Raw genomic sequence first — 8,518 nt, 5'->3', positions numbered from 1 at the left:
AAGCACGCAGAAAGAAGTATATTTAAGCAAAACTTCTCTGTTTTTGGATTCCATATTGATAACCTGTTCGCTTGATGATAAAAAAGCTCTTTCCTAGGGTCAACAAAACTTGTTTTCCTTCCTTTTTATCCCCCCCCCCCTCCATCCACTACTCCGTATCTGCTTCAAGAGCACGCAGTTTCTTCCCGTTTTCTGATCACCAACGATTCACATAAATTCCAACAGCTCTCAGATCATTGCAGTGATGCTTTAATTGAGTCATTTATCTTTACCTGTCGGCCGATTAACATCGAAAATGAACGATGCACACTTTTTTCTACGGCAGCCCAACTGTTTTTCCTCGCCAAGTTTCATTGAACATGCAGAGCACATTTTCAAGTGCGACTCAAATGAAATCACTTGTGTTCGGATTCGAATTAAAATCGCTTTTTTTTTTTGATTTTTAACTCTTTAAACCAAACCACTGAAAAAATTTAAAAAACCTATTAGAAGTACAATTTAAAAAACTAAATAAAAAAAATCGTTTCTACTTAACAGCGCTTATTTTTTTTTTATTCATATTTAAATTATTCGAAAAAATAAAATAGTCTGACGAAAGGATAACTTGCATGGCATATTTATAAAATTCTTTAATTAAAATATGACGATGCACAGAACCTCAAATTATGTGTTATAACCTTAAATAGAATTGCATGAAAGCAACCAATAAGAATAATTATAATCAAAGTACGAAGTTGTAGTAAAGGTTCCAATTCTCCGTCGATTTTCAATTTTTATTTAAAATTACATAAATAAAGAAATGAGCCCAAAATAAAACGTAAAATTTTTTAAAAAATATCACATGATCACATCTTATTTTCTTAAAAAACAAAAAGTTACTATACCAGAATAGAAAACTATTTCAAAATTTCAACATCTTAGATTCGTTTACTCAAACAATTGTATACCTGCAAGTTACGTCATCGCAGATAAATCGTTACATTTGTCGATTCAGAAGCCAATCAGGTTCGACATATACGCGTGACGTTGCTTACAGGAATCCAATTAAATCTGATTTAATCACATGCATAATCACTTCACTTCTTCTCGAGTTGCAAGTAGTACATGATTGCGGTCTTTTTCTTACATCAATGAATCGCTACAATTATTAATGGAAAGTGAATTAACACAAAATTTGGACACTGCTGTAATGTTTAAATAAGTATCGCTTTCTCCAAATTGGAAGAATGAAACAGGTTCTAACATAAAAATAGAAAACGATTTTGAAGCAATTCCACTATTTGTAGAAACGTTTGCTCAAAAAATTTTGTAGTACTTTTTTTTTTCCTTCCTCACTTCAATAGATTGCTGCAATATTTATGTAACAGGTCAAAAATTGGATAACAAAATGCAATGAGGCATTCGCTTTTAAACTTTTTTTTTAATTTAAAAAAAGAGAAGGAAAAAAAAGAAAGGAGAAATGAAGTGAAGAGAAGGAAAAAAAAAACATGGAATATCAGTTGAAAGAGGCGAGATCTCGTCAGCAACGAAAATGAAAGGAAAGCACTCTACCGCTTAACGCTGTGTTTATTTTTAAAATGCAGTATTCTGAAGTGTGAATTGCTCCTGATGTCAAGAACCTACTGATACTTGGAGTTATCTTTTTCGGCTTCAGTAATGAATTCTGATGCCTTACATTTCACTTTCATGGTGGATAAAGTTCAATACCCAAACACAGTATGTTTTTAGAATAAATTTATAAAACTTTTCATTTATGGTTATAATGAAATACTAAATACAGTAAAACCTTTTTTTGTGCGGTGGATAGGAACCGCATAAAAGAAATCGCACAAAAAAAAATTCGAAAATTTTATAAATTCTGACATGTAATAAACAAGTTTGTACCATATACCACCAAAAACTTTTTTTATGCGGTTGATAGGGACCGCATAAGAAAAGTCGGACTCAGAAAATACATCAATGATTTATGAAATAGATAAGAGAATGCTTTCAATAAAATTAAATAATTAAATTAGACCTAAAGAAATTTTAAAAATATTTAATTCTCCATTGTACATATACATGTAGAAGTTTTCAAATTATACATTAAATAGTTTGCTGCTACTCGTCGTAATCCAAAACGCGCATCTTCTTGGAATGAATTGGTTGAAAATCGCTTGAAGATAGGATTTCGATGATTTGTTTTTTGGTACCATAAAGTCAGTGATCAGATAAAATAAAATAAAAATCATAAAAACTACATATAAATAGAAACAAAAGTAATTAATTTTTTTACCTTTAATCTCACTATAAAATGAATCCTTAATCTAATGAATCGTGTATAAAACTCTGAATACGAAGCGTATAGTATTTGAGATACACGCAGACGAGAATTTACAAAATAAAAATAACGGTTTAATTTTAAAATACTAAGTATTTTAACACAGCAAACGATTTTTTACTGATTTACTTCAACTTGTTTAGCGCAGAATAAATTTTAAACAGAAGAGAAAATGGAGTTGACGATAATAAATGAACTAATGAAAGTAAATAAACAGAGCATCGCGAAGTTCAGATACATCGTTGTCAAGGAGACCACGTAATCAGAGTTCGTCCACAACATGCATATGCACATTGATAGGAAACATTAAACTGGTGCTAACGCCGTTAAGATTCATATACCGCATAAAAATAATTCGCACAAAAAAAATCGCACTAAAATAAAATCGCATAAAACCAATCGCACAAAAACAGAATCGCATAAAAAAGGACCGCACAAAAACAGGTCTCACTGTAATGTATGTCTAAGATTCAATCTGATACATTTTATTTCAATATCTTTAGAATAGGCTTATTTTAATAATAATTAGTATAGATTTCCTTACATATTCGATCATTAATCTTAGGTATTCTATGATTAATGTTTAATTAAGAAAAAGTTTTTTTTCTTTAATTTCTATTATTAATTTTCTTTAATTATGAATTTTTTTTTATAAATTCTATGTAAAAATTCAATATTTTATTCATTAATTAGAAAGTATAATAACATAAATTTGTTAAGCTATTGTTTGCATACAAATTGTATTTTATTTGTGTCATTTACATGAGTATTATCATAGTTTCACAGTTCTAAAATTGTTGATAACTGATGTTTTCAACGTTATGAAATTTCCTATTAATGGAATATCGTTTTTCAAATGTAGGTTTTTCGTTTACCTCTCAGAAGAATCGGTTCACTATTGAATTATTATATTAGTATACTTAACCTAATATCGTGCAAATTACATGTAATCTCAATAAAATATTGAATTGAAACATTCACAATCAAGTTTAGTTATTTTATTAATGTGGTTCAACTTGGCTTGTGACACCTTAGTAAGGTTGCAGGAAATAAGAGCGGTATTAACGGTTAAACGTATTCCAGAATGTGCAAAACTGTGCAATCACAATCAAGTTTAGTTATTTTATTAATGTGGTTCAACTTGGCGAGTGACACCATATTAAGGTTGCAGGAAATAAGAACGGCATTAACGGTTAAAACTATTGTATATAAGCTTGTAAGATGAAATTTTGATCACAAATATACATTTAACTTTGATTCCTAAATCCAATTATTATTGATAATTTGAAAATATGCATTTCAAATTATCGATAATAATTAGATAAGGTTTACAGCCACAGTACAAACACTGAAATTTTATATCGTAATTTATAGCAATTAGCTTTTGAATAAATCTGTATATAATCAGAAGAAATTCGACGATATTTAGCGCCCCTAATTGTCTCTTAATTTGAAAAAAAAAAAACTTGAATATTTTTTTTTCTTTCTAAAATCATAATAAATATAATTCCCATTTTTTTCTCTCTTCTTCAGAAAACTATTTACTCATCCAAGAAATCATTACCATAAACAGCACTTGGAGCACGAACTGTTTTAAATTACAAAAACAGATTTTCCTTATAATCGGACGCATGTAAAACATGGTAAGCTGAGCAGAATAATTCTAGAACAATATGTCGTTTTATTATTTTGTTTTGTTTTGTTGGGCAGAGAAGGAAAGTAGCCGAGGGGTGTAGGCAATGAAGAAGGAAGGGCAAGTGACGGGGAATAGAAGTAAATGAAGATATCTAGCCGTAGACCGAATACCGGCTGTCATAGAAGATAAATGACCTACCCAGGCAGCTGCCTCCATCAGGTTTCGCTTGCCATCTAACTTACTTGATCGCCACCTGTGGCGACCGTTTAAGGATTTTCCTCCAGTCGAACATGCAATAGTAATATTCAATTCTAAATAAAATAAAACAATTATATGATAATATTTTATTATCTTAATGGAAATTTAAAGAGCTATATGTTAATGAAAATAAGTAAAAAAATTGATTTTATTTCTTTATTTTTTTGAAAATTCAAAAAATTAAATACTTAGTTATTTGAAAACGAATTTTTTCTAAATATCGGAGAATCAGTGCTGTGATATTTCATATTGTCATTTATTGTAAAACACAATTTTAAGAAAAGTAAGATTTTAGTTTATATTTTTAATTTGAAATGCTTAACCGTCATTAACAGATACCAAAACAAATGAACTAAAATGTAAACAATGAACTTGTAAAACTATGGAATCAATTGCGGACATTATTTAAATCATATGATTGGACAAAATCACGCAGTCTTCCTCTCGAGTTGCAAGTACCCTATGAAGATAAACACGTGTATGCATTAAATTTAATTCCTCAATGGAGGACAAAAAATAAATTAATTTAAAAAAAAGTTCTAAAATTCGTCAAAAAATTGCGATTAAAAGAAATAGTGTTATTTAGTTTTCTATTGCGAGGCGAAAAAAATAAAGCACAGCGAAAACCCCAATTTCATTTACAGTTTGACAACCAAAATTCAAGACAATCTACTATTTCAAATAAATTAAAATGTAATTATTATGATTAGAAAATGGTAATAATAAGTAATATCTATTGTTGTTTCGAAATGAAAAAATAACGTACACTGCATAAAAATCTTTTCTTTATTTATTTTTATTTCCAATATATCATTCTAAATTCAAGACTTAGCAACTACTCTATACATCATTATGGAAATGTTATAGTCGTCAAAAATGGTGACAATAAGTTACATTTAGATTTGTTAATATTATTTCTAATGACAAAATAACGCACATCGAAAAATCTTTTAATTTTCAAGTTAGCATTCAAGACTTATACACTATGCCAGCTACCTCACACGTGAGAATGGATGTACCCACTGGGGTGAGGCACGTGCATAAAGGTTAACACTTTCATGGGCACGTGACAAAAATGCTTTCACATTCAAAATGTTCTGAAAGGGAAGGGGTTGCTAATCCCTTCTATTGAAAGTGTTGAGCTGTTGAAAGCTAGGCTAAATCCCAGTAAATATATTTCTAACGGAAAGAGAATTCTAGTATATTGAGAAATCATTTTATTATTCAGGCAACACTTGAGATATTAACTTTGGAAAAACTTATCAGAACTATATCTTTCAATTGTTTTGTATCATTACAGTTTACAAAATCGCTTTCACAGCTAAAAATCTAATTTATGAGATTCTAGTATACATTTCGACACTTTTATTTCAAATTTATATCACAAATTATTATGCTTCATTTTTAAAATTTCTTTCTTTCAATTTTATGACTGGTGATAAAATTTTTATACCTGATGATTCATTAATAAAAATTAAAATTAAAAGTAAATTTAAGTCAAACGCTTATGGGAAGGTCGTTTTTATGCCAAAAAGTTTAAGATTGAAAATTAAAGAAAAAACGAAATATGAAATTCCATAATTAATCAAAACGTATTCTCAGAATCAAAACTTTATTTATTTTACTTTGAAAACTTTATTTTTAATAAAATAAAACACGCAACGACACTGTGTGATATGATTAAAAATAAATGTAGATCAATAATATGATATTCACAAAATTGTAAATTTCATTTTATTCTACTCCGTTTTTAGTAAAATATCTTAACATAGAAAAATGTAATAAATATTTTAGAAATGTTATACAGCCCATATTTTTTTTTTTTTTTTTTAATGAGACTAAATGAATACAGACTAAAACTTTTTGATTAAAAAGAGAGATTTAAAGTGAATGAAGATAATTTCCTTGATGAATGGAACAAGATGACGAAACTAATACGAAATCAGATGTTCAAGTAATAGTAAGTATTATTTTATACTGACTGATAAAAAATCTTATTTAATAACATGTTTAGAGAAATTTTCCTCCAACTATAACCAGTCTTTCTAACTATACTCGGCCAGTGTTTTTGCACTAATGTTTATTATTATGAGAAGAATATTATTACACTAAGTCCATGATATTTATCTGCTTAAATTTGCTTTAAGGCCGTTCGCTCGCTCGATCGGGAGAAAAGCAACCCCCATGTTATTCTATGGACAGTTCAGCCTTACATAAAATCGTCAATTTTCAAGATAATAACATTCTGTTTTTTGGAAACGAAAGAAAATAAAAATATCTTAATTAATGTGGAGGAAATTATGTAAAAAAATTTTTTTTACTATTTTTTAAATTCAAAAAACTCAATCCAACTTCAAACAATTTTTATCCATAGTAGTTTTTCTCTCATCGAATTTTTTAATCCATGGAAATTAAGATTATATTCTTATCTTTCATTTAAAAAAAAAAAACTAGAAATATTTTGAAATTGGACGAAGAAAAATTGCGCCGAAATTTGAACTTTAAATCTTAGCTATCTGAGTTATTGTGCTGCCATCTACAACGAAGACGTCTATTTACCTAATTATGCGAAGAGAAAAAAAAGCAACCCCTTAGTCCCCTCGGAAAGAACTGGTAATTGATTGGTTTAAGGAATGGCGGTTCATTCGAAAGAAAGTAGCCAAAATTTAACCTCTCCTTACTGGTGGAATAAGTAATTTTCCTAACTTGTAGAAATTTCTTAATGTTTTGCGAATTTTATTTTGGAAAACGCTTTACGTCNCAATATATATATATATATATATATATATATATATATAACATAAACTGCTCAGTGGAGGAAAAATAAAAAAGATGTTACTAAATTTGGGCAAATTCAAATCGGTTATTAAAACGAAGCTTTCATTGCGGCAATGACGCACCTTTGTCCCACTAAATGCGCTTGGAGCTCCCCTGCAGCATTAAAATTGAAACAAAATGCTAATTTCTTTAAAACTTGTTTATTTTACTTTAAAAAATAATAATCAATTGCAATCAATAACCATATTCACTAATGCAAAGATAGACAAGGTTGCCACTTTTCACAAAAATTTAAAAACTGGTAGTAAAATATCAAGAAAGCAAAATATTTTAACTAATTACCATCGATGAAAAATATTTGAAAATTAAATATTTGTGTTACAATTGATCAATTTCTAAAATTGATGTGAAATTAAAGGCAGCAAAATTTACGATAATCTAATGAAATCTTTGTCACCACTTTTTAAATTTTTGGCAACCCTGATAGATCATAGCCAATATTCCTGAGAGACGAACTATCTCGTCCGGTGCTATGAAAGAGTTAAAAAAGAAAATTTTGCTCTTTTTTTCTATTATTCGATGCGTCTAACACCAAGTAATTTGATAATCGGTGAAAGAAGGTAGCATAGAAATTAACCAACCGAAATCGGGATTTGTACTTTAAACCCGTTGAGCTATCCTAGCCCTTTGCTGTTAGCAATAAATAAAATACAGAGTAGTCAGCTCAATGTTTGTACGCCTTATAGTTATAATACTCCAATTAATTCAGCAATTTTTCTAACATGCTATTTCTGATTTTCCCAAATACTGCTTGCGAAAGGGAAAATAATTACATTATTAGTCAAGAAATATATACGTGTTTAAAATCGTGATGATCTGACAGCCTGGAAAAAAAATGATAATAATTCTTCCGCATTTGCTAATTTCCTAATTTGTGATCTTAAAGTAAACAATGGAAACAAATATAAATAATAGATCCACTATGAGCAGATGCGAAAACACACCTGCTCAATTCAATCCATCGTAAAACAGAGATGATGATGATGCCTATGATAAAAGATTAAAGTGATACATAGCTGATTCTTGCGAGATAACTTAGCACTATTTATCTACATGAGTTCTAAAAAGGGAGGTCACCAGAACTAGGGCCCCCGACTTTAATATTAATGACTCACAGGCTTAAAACAAAAACGCAGTGCTATTTGTAACTAATCATGTTCTTATTTGCTCTTTTTTAAATTTATTACAGTTATTTTTTTAAGATAATTTTTAAAAAAAATTTAAATTAAAGCATCGGTATGAAACTGAAGATGGAATTTGACATAAAATGTCCTCGGTAATTAGAAAAAAAAAAATTTTTTTTTCCAGGAGTACTGAGTAAAATTTACTTTGCTAAAAATGTTTTTGGGCTGTGAGCACATAGTTCAAGCCTTGACCAGGCTATTGAAAGAAAGTAAATTTACAAACAATAAGTAGCAAATTTTGATTGATTATTAATCTATGTGCAACGAAACTTTATCTACGTC

The 8,518-nt window shown here is 29.0% G+C and overlaps 1 protein-coding gene across 1 annotated transcript in view; it reads right to left on the bottom strand.

Moving 5' to 3' along the window:
• Positions 1 to 8,518, bottom strand: part of LOC107438015 (growth arrest-specific protein 1) — a 32,882-nt gene that overhangs the window by 11,264 nt on the left and 13,100 nt on the right. The gene's annotated exons all lie outside the window — the stretch shown is intronic.

This window comes from Parasteatoda tepidariorum, chromosome 10 (genome assembly GCF_043381705.1).
Source record: "Parasteatoda tepidariorum isolate YZ-2023 chromosome 10, CAS_Ptep_4.0, whole genome shotgun sequence".
NCBI lineage: Eukaryota > Metazoa > Arthropoda > Arachnida > Araneae > Theridiidae > Parasteatoda > Parasteatoda tepidariorum.
Note: the sequence above shows the minus strand (reverse complement) of the source record. Positions and strands in the feature narration are given on the sequence as shown.